At 40.2% G+C, this 12,826-nt stretch overlaps 1 protein-coding gene across 2 annotated transcripts in view; it reads right to left on the bottom strand.

Annotated features, from left to right (window-relative positions):
• Window positions 1-2,802, bottom strand: part of PLSCR4 (phospholipid scramblase 4) — a 69,786-nt gene extending 66,984 nt beyond the window's left edge. Inside the window, exon 1 of one of the 2 annotated variants that reach the window (XM_063611291.1) lies at window positions 2,602-2,802. The gene's annotated coding sequence lies outside the window, so the exon portion shown is untranslated. The remainder of the gene's footprint in view (window positions 1-2,601) is intronic. The other variant, XM_055295137.2, reaches the window with a different exon arrangement.
• Window positions 2,803-12,826: the final 10,024 nt, after the last annotated feature.

The raw sequence follows: 12,826 nt of genomic DNA, 5'->3' as shown, positions 1-12,826 counted from the left end.
AAAATGATGAGTTCATGTCCTTTGTAGGGACATGGATGAAACTGGAAACCATCATTCTCAGTGAACTATCGCAAGGACAAAAAACCAAACACCGCATGTTCTCACTCATGGGTGGGAATTTAACAGTGGGAACTCATGGACACAGGAAGGGGAACATGACACTCCAGGGACTGTTGTGGGGTGGGGTGAGGGGGGAGGGACAGCATTGGGAGATATACCTAATGCTAAATGACGAGTTAATGGGTGCAGCAAACCAACATGGCACATGGATACATATGTAGCAAACCTGCACATTGTGCACATGTACCCTAAAACCTAAAGTATAATAATAAAATAAAATTTAAAAAGAAGGAAATATTATGTATAAATTACTAATCACTATCAATTTTTCCTTATACACATGCATACATTATAGAAATGTGTAATACAACATCACTACTCATAATAATGTAATTCAGCCTATATTCCAAATTATTTACAAAAATATAATTACTACACCACACACACACACACACACACACACACACAGACATACACAGTGTTTCAACTTGTTCTGTGTTTCATTTTGTGTTTTAACTTTCACTTATAATATGTTTCGGACATATTTCCAAGTTAGAACATTTAGAGCTACAATGTTTTAAACAGTATATTATTCCACCTTTGAATATACCATACATTATGTAACCAATTCCCAATCAATGGCTACAGAGTTGTATCCATGTTTTCTACATTGTAAACAATCCCACTTTAAACATCTTTGACAGAGATTTTTATTTGTACACTTGGGAGCATGTTTTTGCTGGATAAATTCCAGTTAAGTAAATGAATATTTGTAAATTTGAACAACTTTAACCCTAAAACAGTTTCACCAATTCACATTTCCACTAAAAGTTTGTAAAATTATATTTTCCTCATTGCATTTTCAACAACACCTAAAGTTATCAGAATTACGAAATTTGTAAAATTAATGCAAAAATTGATGTCTTACTTCATATATGTTTTGGATAATTAGTGTGGCTAACAGTATTCACTCTGCTTATTATTTGCATTTCTTTTGCTTTGAGTTGACTCTTTTTATCCTTAACTGGGTCATTGATTTTGAAGGTCATTAATAAGATTTCTAGGTATATTAGCAAAATTACATATTTTTTTCTATTAACAATGTCCCCAGTTTGTATCTTTTTTGGGGGGATGCAAATGTTAATAAAAATCATGTCCCTAAATGGGTCTAGGTTTGTATTATGCTTAGAAATGCTTTTCCCACATGCAATGTGCACAAATATCTATTCAGGCTTTCTTTTTTCCTTTTTAGGCTGCATATGTTTAGATTTAAACTAGTAAGCCATCTAGACCACATTTGTCTATTAACAGTGAGGAAAAGTTCCAGTTTTATTAGGTTTCCCAAACAAATTTCTGCTTGCCCAAGCGCATTCAATTAAATGTTAGTTCTTCTTCCCCACCCACTGATTTAAAATGTATGCTTATCAAATGCCAGCTTTCCTTTTATTCTTCCATGTCTCTTCAGTTTCATTTACACATCTGGTAGTAGGCCTACTGCACTGTCTTTTAATCACCACAGTTTTGTAACACCTCTTACTATATGAAGAAGTCTCCACCATATATATGCGTATATGTATAATATTAAATGTTAAAATTATATATAATATATAAAATAAGACATAACTATATATGTTGTATTTTATTATTTGTAATATATTATACATAACATTAATATGTTTGTTCTTCCACATGAGCTGAACAGTACAGTTAAAAACAGTAACAAAAATATTCAGTTAGGATTCTACTTATATGTTGTTTTAGAGAAATGATATCTTTACCTAGAAGAATGTTATGTATTTTACTGGATTCTCATACATACCTTTTTATATCTTCTTAAAAATAATTTCTCAATTGTGTGTTATTTCATGCCAAACTGAATTTTACTGCTTTACTGTATTATCTAGTTTATGTATAAACATCAATTGATTTCTATAAATTAAGTATGATGCAACTGGAAACTGTGATAAATTCACTTATGCTTCCCATCAAATTTTAGTGTTTCCTATGGACATTAAGGTATACACTCACATCATGCATAAAGTGATAATAGGTTCCCCTACCTGTTGTCACTCGCCCACAGAATTCACAACCATGTCACAGCGTGTAATGATTAGCATTCTTGTCTTTTTCAAATTTAATGGAAATGCTGCTAGCATGTCACAGCTATCCATGAGAGCAGACAGACAGATGGAGGTTGTGTTCTATTACTATTACAGGAGAATGCAATCTAGATTAGGAAATGTACTCCCCTTTAAGCAGTATTAAGTTTGGTGCATTATATCTTCACAAGTACTTATTTTGGTGGCTCCATTCTAAATGCAATATAAAATTAAAAACTAAATTGTAGATCCTAAGAGAAGATAAGGCCACAAAATAAAATCCTAAGTCTTTAAATACGAACGTTTTATTTTTAAAAACAAATCAAGGACAGCCCCAAATCGCCCCAGTTTGCCCGAATTGAAAACATGCGAGAGGGATTCTCTCCTGTCACCGCCTCCACTCACCGAGCAATTAAAAAGTTACCATAAACAGCGTTTTTACCTGCGAGTGGCCTGGCCTGAGTCCGTGAGAGTCGCGCCGTGGAAACGCCAGTCAGAGACCCATGAGAAACCCAATCAAGCGAGACCTGTCACGCAGAGCGAAACGAAAGGGCCGTCCCCGTGAAGTGCAGCCAGGACCCCCCAGCCCTGGGCAGGAAACTGCTCGCTCCCAAACCCTCTGCGTCTGCACCGCAGACGAGCGCGCGACACCACGAAACTTCTGCAACCACCTGAGGATGCGACGCGAGCGCAGTGTCCGGGAACTGCTAGCGCAGGACGCCGCGCGCCCTCCGCGCCCGCCCGCAGGCACCGCGGCCTCGGGCCTCTCCTGACGACGCCCTCGGCCCCGCAGCCCGGGCGCCGGCGCCACCCTGTCCTGCTCTGCGCCCGCCTGTCCAGCCCCACTCACCGCCCGCCCCGCAGAACGCTGGGCACCGGCGCCGCCAGACGCGGGGTCTAGTTGTATTGGCAGAGAAAAGGGAAAGGAGAGGAGGCAGGGAAGGGAGACGGAAGAGGATTTTTCAAGTTATAAACAAAGTAAGCGCGCGGAAGGGAGGGCTAGGCGCAGGGTCCGGGGGCGGGTCCGGCTCGCCTGGACCCTCCTTCCCCGCGCGCGGCCGCCACGGCTGGGACCCCGCCCCGCGCTGGGAGAGCTGCCAGCCCCGCGGGAGCGTCTTCCTGGAAGAGGTGGGTGGGGCACCGAGGTCCTCTGAAACCTAAAAGCCGAGGAGGAGGAAGAAATGAAGAAAACAAGTTGTCAGTACTCTAGTAAGAGGTGAAAGAGAAGGTAAAAGCCAGCCCACGGTCACTTCCAATCAGAGGTGCAGGTTGCAGGGCCTGGGAAAAGGAGCTTTGTTCATAGATGACTGCGCCTAGAGAGAAAATGAAGAAACCCCTCTTTCTCAAGAGCCTTTTTTATTTTATTTTATTTATTTTTTTTTTTTTTTTGAGACAGAGTCTCACTCTGTCGCCCAGGCTGGAGTGCAGTGGCGCGATCTCAGCTCACTGCAAGCTCCGCCTCCCGGGTTCACGCCATTCTCCTGCCTCAGCCTCCCGAGCAGCTGGGACTACAGGTGCCCGCCACCACGCCCGGCTAATTTTTTGTATTTTTTAGTAGAGACGGGGTTTCACCGTGTTAGCCAGGATGGTCTCGATCTCCTGACTTCGTGATCCGCCCGCCTCGGCCTCCCAAAGTGCTGGGATTACAGGCGTGAGCCACGGCGCCCGGCCTCCAGAGCCTTTTTGATTTGCATTTGCGCCCATCCCCAGGTCCTTGGCTTGGTGATTTAGCCTTGCCAATGCCGTGCTGGCTGGAAACACTTGGGCAGGAGGCCCAGGAATTCTGTTTTCTTTTCCACAGCATTGGGGGAGGCCAACTTGATCTTGGAGGGAAGGTGGGAGAGACGCCAAGAAAGGGGAAAGGGAGCAGGTTGCCCATGTTTTCTGACGTTGGGAGAAAAATGCCATTTGCTTATTACTGTTAGGCACAAATACTTCTTTCAAACCAATGGGATTCAGTTCTGTGGTGGTGCTTGGAGAGAAGCACAATACACTGACAGGAAGTGGGAGAACTGAAGGTCCTCCGACCTCATAAAGAATCAGAACTGGACAGAAGTAAGTTTGATTAAGCTCTGAGGAGTACTTGGCAGAACCCCATTGTGGGAGAAGGTTGGATAGGGAAGGGATGAGGGAGTGGAGTTCTAGAATTTTACATTTTTCTTTGTATGTGTGTTATTTGTTAATATTCATGTGAGAATAGATTAAAAAATCATACTGTTCTTGTCAGTAATAATTGCACAGAACATTTCTGAAATGCAGACATAGTGTTTTATTGAAAGCATAAAACAAAGAAACTGGTGGTGAAACTAAATTATAACAACATGTGTTACTGTTGGGAGCAAGCCCCCTAAAATCTGGCCATAAACTGGCCCCAAGACTGGCTATAAACAAAATCTCTGCAGCACTGTAACATGTTCATAATGGCTCTAACGCCCAAGCTGGATGGTTGTGGGTTTACAGGAATGAGGGTGAGGAACATCTGGCCCGCCCAGGGCGAAAACCGCTTAAAGGCATTGTTAAGCCACAAACAATTAGCATGAGCGATCTGTGTCTTAAGGGCGTGTTCCTGCTGCAGTTAATCTGGCCCATCCCTTCGTTTCCCTTAAGGGATACTTTTAGTTAATTTAACATCTATAGAAACAATGCTAATGACTGGTTTGCTGTTAATAAATACTTGGGTAAATCTCTGTTCGGTTTGGGGGCGGGGGTGTCAGCTGTGAAGGCTATGAGACCCCGATTTCCCACTTCACACCTCTATATTTCTGTGTGTGTTTTTAATTCCTCTAGCGCCACTGGGTTAGGGTCTCCCCGACCGAGCTGGTCTCGGCATGTTACCTTTGTTTAAAATTTATGAAAGAGGCCAAGTAATTGAGCTTTTATGAATGTAAACATCCACAGTGGACATATGAAAGATACCAAAAATTTCAAGGGCAAAACATGTCTTGTGAAACATATTGCTTTGAGGGATTAAAATAAAATCAAATATGTCATATACCCCAAATGACAACTTTCGAGGGGAAGAAGAAGAACTCAATTTCCTGTCTTTCTGAAATTTCCTCATCTGATGACTTCCCAACCTGGACATTTCGAGGGATGTCAAATTCACTACTTTTTATACTAATCCCATTTTAGTTGCTCTGTTGCTCCAAGTGTATTTCTTCGTGTTACTTCCTCTTCCCTGGTTGTTCTTATGTTACCACAGTCTACTTAGAGTTAATAATGTACCACTTCACATAAAGTTGAGAAATTTATAATTACTTTACATTTCCTCGATTGTATGCAAATGCTGTCAGATTTTACATACCCATTAATTATAGACTTTACACAACAAAATGTTTTAAGTTTTGCTTAACTAGTGCATTGTCTTTTGCAGAAATAAAAAGAAGAAAACAGCTTTTCTATATTTCCACATATACACAATTTCATGTGCTCCTCGTTTTTTTTCTTACAGATCTTAGTTTCACCTATTATCACTTACCTTCAGGCTAGAGACTTTCCTTTAGTATTTCTTGTTATTTTTGAGACAGGGTCTCACTCTGGTTGCCTAGGCTGGAGTACAGTGGCACAACCTCAGCCCACTGCAGCCTTGACCTGGGCTCAGGTGATTCTTCCACCTCAGCGTCCCAAGTAGCTGAGATTACAGGCACATGCCACCATGCCCAGCTAATTTTTTTTTTTTTTTTTTTTGGGAGACGAGATTTGGCTTTGTTACCTGGACTGGTCTAAAACTCCTGGATTCAAGCAGTCTGCTGGGATACAGGTGTGAGCCACTATACCTAGTCCCTTTAGTATTTCTTGTAGTGCAGAACAGCTACAGACAAATTCTTTTTAGATTTTTTAAATCTAAAAATATTTTTATTTTGTATGAATTTTGTAATGATATTTTTACTGGTTATAGAATTCTGGGTATACAGATTTTTTTTATTTTATTCCCCAACAATTTTGACCTCCATTTTTATCTGATAGAATGCATATTGTTGGTTTTAAGAATAACTTTTTATGGTTGGTTTTCTGCAGGTAGTCTATGATGTATGGTTCTTTCTGTATTCTACTGTGGTTTTCTAAGTTTCATAGATATATAAGTAGATATTATTCACAAAATTTGAAAAACTTTCAGTCATTATTTCTTTACTGCACCATCCCCATTTCTCTCTCTTCTCCTTCTGGAAATTCAGTTCAATTAGTTGTACGTTGAACCATATGAGACTGACTCACAGCTCACCAAGACTTTATTTACATTTTTTTTATTTTTTTCTCTTTAAGTTAAATAATTTCTATGGATCCCTCTCAAAAATATGCTGACCCTTATTTCAATCTACTGTTAAGTCCATTACAGTATTAACACTTTTCAGTGCTAGTATTTCTATTTGGTTCATTTGTGCAGCTTCCATGTCTTTTGATGAGATTTCACATCTGTTTATTCACTAAGACTATCATTTTCTTAACTTTTTAACTTATAATAACTGTTTGATAAGGTTTGGATCTGTGTCCCTCCCAAATTTCATGTTGAAATGTAATCCCCAGTGTTAAAAGTGGCCTGTTGGGAGGTGTTTGGATTATAAGGGAGAATCTCCTGTGAATGGCTTAGTGCCACTGTCTTAGTGTTGAGTGTGTTCTTGCTCTGGTAGTTCCTGTGAGATCTGTTTATTTAAAAGAGTGTGTCCTCTCCCCTCTCTCTATCACTCCAGCTCTTGCCATTGATACACCTGCTCCCCGTTTGCCTTCTGCCATGATTGTAAGTTTCTTGATGCCTCACCAGAGGCAGATGCTATCACTGTGCTTCCTGTACAGCCTGCAGAACCATGAGCCAATTAAACTTCTTTTCTTTATAAATTACCCAGTCTCAAGTATTCCTTTATAGCAATGCAAGAACACCCTAACACACTGTTTTACTGCTTTATATCAACATGTGTTTCACCTTGTCATGTATTTCTCTGGGCTGGTTTTTTTTTTTTTTTGGATGATGAGTCATAATTTTCTTTTTCTTTTTTATTATACACAGGGCATTGCAAATAATATATCTGAGTTATGTCATCTTCCTCTAAGGAGAAAGCATTCTCTGGCAGGCATTTGAGGGCTGATCACCTTTAACATCTGGAGCCATTTGGTTTATACTTTAAGGCAGGACTATTGAATATCTGAAGATTTTACTAGGCTCCTCTATCCTTCGTGTTACTCAGATTCCAAACAGTATTTCATTTGCTGTGCACAGCAATTGAAATCTCTGTCCAGTCCTTTCAGCTGCTGCCTTCTGCTTTCTGCTGGCATCATTGGAGTGTCCCCAATAGACACACAGTTCCACAATCAGTCAAGGATTTGAGGACTTTTAATTGGCAGGTATTAATGTTATTGTCTCTGTGTCTCCCTACTTTCTGAGATTACTCTTCATTTATAAGCACCCTGGTAGCCTGAAGTCTCTACACCGATATCACAGCTCAGTAATTCTGATGCATTCTACTTGAGTTCTAGCTATGTTATATCTGAGAACTGGGAGTACCCACAGGGAAAGTGTCTATAAGCATGGGTCTCACTCAGTCATTGTAGTTCCCCTCTTTACTAGTTGAATTAGGACATTTTTGCATCACCATAAAAAAATACCTGAGGCTGGGTAATTTAAAAGAGTAGTGATTTAGTTGGCTCACAGTTCTGCAGCTTACACAGGAAGCATGGCACCCAAATCTGGTCTGCTTCTGGGGAGGACTCAGGGAGTTCTTACTCACGGAAGAAGGCAAAGCAGGAGTAGGCATGTAACATGGGAAGACAGAGAGCAAGAGGGAGAAGGGAAAGGTCCCAGACTCTTTTAAAGTCTTTCAGATCTCACGTGAATTATTTGAGCAAAAACTCAGTTATCACCAAGGGGCTGGTCTAAACCATTCATCAGGGATCCATCCTCATCATGTAATCAACTCCCACCAGGCTCCACCTCTAATACTGGGAATCACATTTCAACAGGAATTCTGAGGGGACAAACATCCAAACCATATCATTCTACTCCTGGCCCCTCAAAACTTATGTGCTTTTCACATTTTAAAATACAATATTGCCTTCACAATAGTTCCCCAAAGTTATAACTTTTTCCAGCATTACTCAAAAGTCCCAAATTCCAAGTCACAAGTCCAAAGTTTCATATGGAGATGAGTTTTTTGTTTTCCACCTATGAACCAGTGAGATTAAAATCAAGTTATTTACCTACAAGATACTGTGGTGGTACAGGCATTGGGTAAACATTCCCATTCCAAAAGGGAGAAATTGTCCAAAAGAAAGGGGCAATAGGCCCTACACACATCCGCATCCCAACAGAGCAGTCATTAAATCTCAAAGCTCCAAAATCTCCTTTGACTCCATGTCCCACATCCAGGGCACACTGATGCAAGTAGTGGGCTCCCAACACCTTGGGCAGCTCCACCCCTGTGGCGTTCCAGGGTGTAGCCCCCATGGCTACTCTCATAGGTTGGAGTTGGTTGCCTGTTTTGGTTGCAGGATGAGGTTGCAAGCTGTCAGTGGCTCTACCATTCTGGGATCTGGAAGCTGGCAGCCACCTCCCCACAGCTCCATTAGGTAGTGCCCTGGTGGGGACTCTGTTTGGGGGCCCCAACCCCACATTTCCCCTCTGTGCTGTTCTAGTAGAGATTCTCTGTAAGGACTCTGCTCCTGTAGCAGGCTCCTGCCAGGGCAGCCAAGCTTTCTTATACGTCCTCTGAAATCGAGTGGAAAGCTGCTAAGTCTTCTTCAAACTTCTTCAGAATGCTGTGGGCCTGCATGCTTAACACCACATGGATGCTGCCAAGACTTATGGCTTATGCCCTCCAAAGCAGTGGCTCAAGCTATGCCAGAGGCTCTTTGAACTCTAGCAGCTGAAGAAGCCAGGATTTGGGGAACAATGTCCAAAGGCTGCACAGGGCAGCAGGGCCATGAGCCTGCTCCACTAAACAATTTTTTCTGCCTAGGCCTCTGGGCCTTTGATGGGAGGGTCTACCTTAGAGATTTCTCAAATGCCTGCTAGATCTGTTCCTCATTGTCTTGGATATTAGCACCTGGTTCCCTTTTAGTCATGCTAATCTCTCTAACAGGTTGCTGCTCTGCAACCTGCATATATTTCTCTCTTGAAAATGCCTTTCCCTTTTTAGCCACATGGCCAGGTTCTGAATTTTCCAAATTTTTAAACTTTGCTTCCCTTTTATATTTCAGTTCCAACTTTAAGTCACTTCTTTGCTCCAGTACCTGATGGTAAACTGTTAGAAGCAGCCAGACCACATCTTGAACGCTTTGCTGCTTAGAAATTTCTTCCACCAGATATCCTAGGTCATTACTCTTGAGTTCAAACTTCCACTGAACCCTAAGTCATGGACACACTGCAGTTAAGTTCTTTGCGTGGGCATAACAGGGGCTACCTTCACTCCTGTTCCCAATAAATTCCTCATTTCCATCTGAGACCTCCTTAGTCTGGACTTCATTGTCCACATTTTAATCAGCATTTTGATCACAGCCATTTCACCATTTAAGAAGTTCCAAACTTCCCCTTATCTTTCTGTCTTGTTCTGAACCCTCTAAACTCTTCCAGCCTCTGCCCATTACCTAATTCCAAAGCCATTTCCACATTTTCAGGTATCTTTATAGCAACACTCCACTCCTGGTACCAATAGTCTGTATCAACATGAAGTTTTTGTGTTGCTCCAAAGACATATCTGAAGTTGGCTGAATTATAAAGAAAAGAAATTTAATTGGCTCATAGGTCTGCAGGCTGTACAGGAAACATGGTGCCTGCATCTGCTTGGCTTCTGGTGAGGCCTCCGGAGCCTTTTCAACAACCAGATCTCGTGAAATAACTGAGTAAGTACACACTTACCAAGGAGATGGTGCTACACCATTCATGAGGAGGTGGGACCTACCCTCGACCCACCCTCATGATCCAATCACCACCCACCAAGCCCTACTTTCAACATTGGGAATCGCATTTCAACTTGAGATTTGGAGAGGACAAATATCCAAACAATATTACCAGTCAGATGCCTTACAATTTCTGTCAGCTTTTGATTGTTCTCCAGTGCCTTCAAATAATTTTTATTTTATATTTTTCCCAGAGTTTGTTGTTATCTAGGGAAAGATTATTGCAATCCAAGCTAACTTATCATCATTGGAACTCCTCACAAACTCGTAACTTTGAAAGCAGTTTATTTTCAGACATGCCAAACTGTTAGAAATTTTTTTTATTAAACTAAACGTACATGTATCCTTTATCCCAAAAGAGAATATTTTTCTTACTTATTTAATATAATAACCCTGTAAATTGTTGTAAATAGCTATTAAGTTTTCCTTAAGTATTTTCTTCCTAAGACCAAACATCCTTATTTCCTTTTGCTGTTTCTATTTGTCATTATTGCAGATCCCTTACATTGAGATTACCTTCCGTAGGTTTATTCATTGCCTTCTAATATTTGATCTAATGTTTAGATAATACAATAAGATATCAATAGGTCTCTATTAATGAGGCCTAATTGCATTAGTTTCATTGGCATATTATTTACTCCTAGTATTATAAGTAATACTATATTTGTGGTTCATTAAACCGTAACATTATTACCCTAGAGTCAGTCTTTTCATTGTGTACTAGAAAGAATATTATCATTGTTAATATCTGATAGATGAGCTTTTATTTCCTGAGCTCAATTCTTTAGTCCAATAAGTTCTACGTGCAAAGGATAAGAGAAATGGAAACCAAATAATTTTAATAAAAAAGTACGCAAACCTGTTAAGAAATGAGCCCACGGCTGATGTAGTGGGTGGAGGTAGAGGAATATAGTGAGAGAAAGGCTCTTTCTAGCACCTGAAGAAATGGCTTGGTGGTTTTACCAGTAAACAATATAAAGCAAATTGTCCACTATTTTCAATACTACTCTCATAATTTTTTGATTTAAAGTACTTCATGGATTTCACAATTTTTATACCTTTTCACATAGGCCAACATAATAAATTTGCCCTCTGACCCATCAGTGTGAGAAAAATATTTGAAAAATGGGAAACATTTCTATTTGTGTGCAGCATTAGATAGGAACAGGACACCAGCAACAATGCGTTTCAGGATATAGTTTCTCATTATCAGATCCTCCTCATAGATGGATTTGACATAAATGTTATGGCAGTTAAGAACACAATCAGGCCGGGCGCCGTGGCTCACGCCTGTAATCCCAGCACTTTGGGAGGCCGAGGCGGGCGGATCACGAGGTCAGGAGATCGAGACCATCCTGGCTAACACGGTGAAACCCCGTCTCTACTAAAAATACAAAAAATTAGCTGGACGTGGTGGCGGGCGCCTGTAGTCCCAGCTACACGGGAGGCTGAGGCAGGAGAATGGCGTGAACCCGGGGGGCGGAGCCTGCAGTGAGCCGAGATCGCGCCACTGCACTCCAGCCTGGGTGAAAGAGTGAGACTCCGTCTCAAAAAAAAAAAAAAAAAAAAAAAAAAAAAAAAAAAAAAAAAAAAAAAGAACACAATGAGATTAGCCATGTTTAGGAGGCTCTCATCTAACCAGCTTTTTAAAACTGCAGATATGGTTATTATGTGGACAGCTGATTTTTGATTTCAGAAATAGAAACTCATACTGTACGTATATAATTTTATCTTCTTTATTAAGCCCATTTGGCTTCTCTCAGCCTTGTGACTAAAATCAGATGTAGCATATTAAGGTTAATTGAATCTGTGTTATGTTTACCTATCATATTAGCCATTTTCTTAGACTTTGTCGCATGGAATTTGATAATCTTTTTCTTTATGTCTAAATTTATGTCACTGAAACAAATGTTGGGTTAGATAAAGAATCCAATAGGTCATTTCTGAGATTAACCTCTAGGATGACAGAAATTCAATAATCAATACCTTCTGTAATTGTTCAACCAGCTAAAAATCCATTTAGACTTTCCTTTTACATAATCCACATTTTAAAATGTCTTGCTCACAGCAATGAATATTAAAATCTCTGCTTGATTTGTTAAAAACAATGTTAATTATGACATTATTCCACCAGTCGGGAGGGAAGGGGAAATGAGTCCGTTTTATAAGATTTGATTGAGAACACAATATTGCCTTGTTAAATGCTCAAATGCTATTATTTACAACTTCTGTACTATAAATTTGCCTGAAACTGACATTACAATGCATTGTTAGTTGAGTTGTGTCCCCCAAAAAGATATTTTGATGTGATTTTATTTAGAAATTGTCTGTATAGATGTAATCAAAATAAAAGAAAACCAATACCATATTAGGGTGCACCCTAATCCAATAACCGTGTCCTTATAAGAAGAGAGAAATTTGGATACAGAGACAGACACACAGAGAGAACCCATGTGACAATAAAGACAGAGATTAGAGTGATGTGTCTAGATAAGGAGCACTAAGGATTGCCAGCAACCACTAGAATCTAAGAGAGAGGCATGGAACAAATTCTTTCTGAGTCTGCAAGAAGGAAATAACTCTACCATACCAACATATATATATATTCAGTTTTCTGGCTTCCACAACTGAGAGAAAATAAAATTCTGTTGTTTTAAATGATCTCGTGTGTGGTAATTTTTTAAGGCAATACTGGGAAACTATTACAAACTGTGTGAGTGTTTCTGTGTGTAATTTCTACAAGTCAGTATTTTCTTTTCTTGAAAATTGGGACACAATTT

The sequence above is a fragment of the Symphalangus syndactylus genome, chromosome 10 (assembly GCF_028878055.3).
Source record: "Symphalangus syndactylus isolate Jambi chromosome 10, NHGRI_mSymSyn1-v2.1_pri, whole genome shotgun sequence".
Lineage (NCBI taxonomy): Eukaryota > Metazoa > Chordata > Mammalia > Primates > Hylobatidae > Symphalangus > Symphalangus syndactylus.
This window is presented reverse-complemented; position numbering and strand designations above follow the sequence as displayed.